We start from the raw sequence: 755 nt of genomic DNA, 5'->3' as shown, positions 1-755 counted from the left end.
AAGGATATAAAAAAGAATAAAGCATATGCATAAGAATTTTTTCATTTGTTATCTGTGCTGAATTTCTACATTTAATAGAAAATGCATAGTTACAACTTAGAGCAGTTAACTAAAATATTTGTATTGTACCCCCCATTCCCTTGCTCGGTGACGTGGGGAGGCTTAGGAAAAGGGGACTCAAGAAGCCCAATGTAGGGGATAACCCTTATGTTGGTCCTCAGCCCTTGTCCCAACTAATTTTGCATGGTCATTTCTTCTTCTGCATTCCTCTTCCTTTTCTTCAACTCCTTGTTCTGTCTACTGATCCCTAATCAGTTTTGCCATTTTTGCCATAATACTCTTATCGTAATGCTCCCTGCTTCCTACTTCCTTAACTCTTTCCCCTTCTAACAACTTTTACCTTGTACTTTATCCCATTAGATCCCCCCTCTCTACCCCTTTTCACTACCATACTACCCTCTAGTATTGTTCAACCTGTAACTTTACCCAAATCATTAACTCATTCCTAACCCATTTTGCTACTATACTTTACCATAGCGCCATATGACCTTTGATGTCATATAGCACTTCCTTACCTGGGGGCTTTGCCCCAAGCCTCACTCTATTGCTATATTTTGAATATGCTGCTAATGACCCTAGATACTGATATGGCAGAAAATTTGTTTTGACCATTAACCATTTTCAAAATTCACAAACATCGCCCTCCTGACTAAAACCTCAAAAACCTTCTTACCTTGGGAGCAAAAACAGCCCAA

The sequence above is a fragment of the Penaeus monodon genome, chromosome 39 (assembly GCF_015228065.2).
Source record: "Penaeus monodon isolate SGIC_2016 chromosome 39, NSTDA_Pmon_1, whole genome shotgun sequence".
In the NCBI taxonomy this organism is placed as follows: domain Eukaryota; kingdom Metazoa; phylum Arthropoda; class Malacostraca; order Decapoda; family Penaeidae; genus Penaeus; species Penaeus monodon.
Note: the sequence above shows the minus strand (reverse complement) of the source record.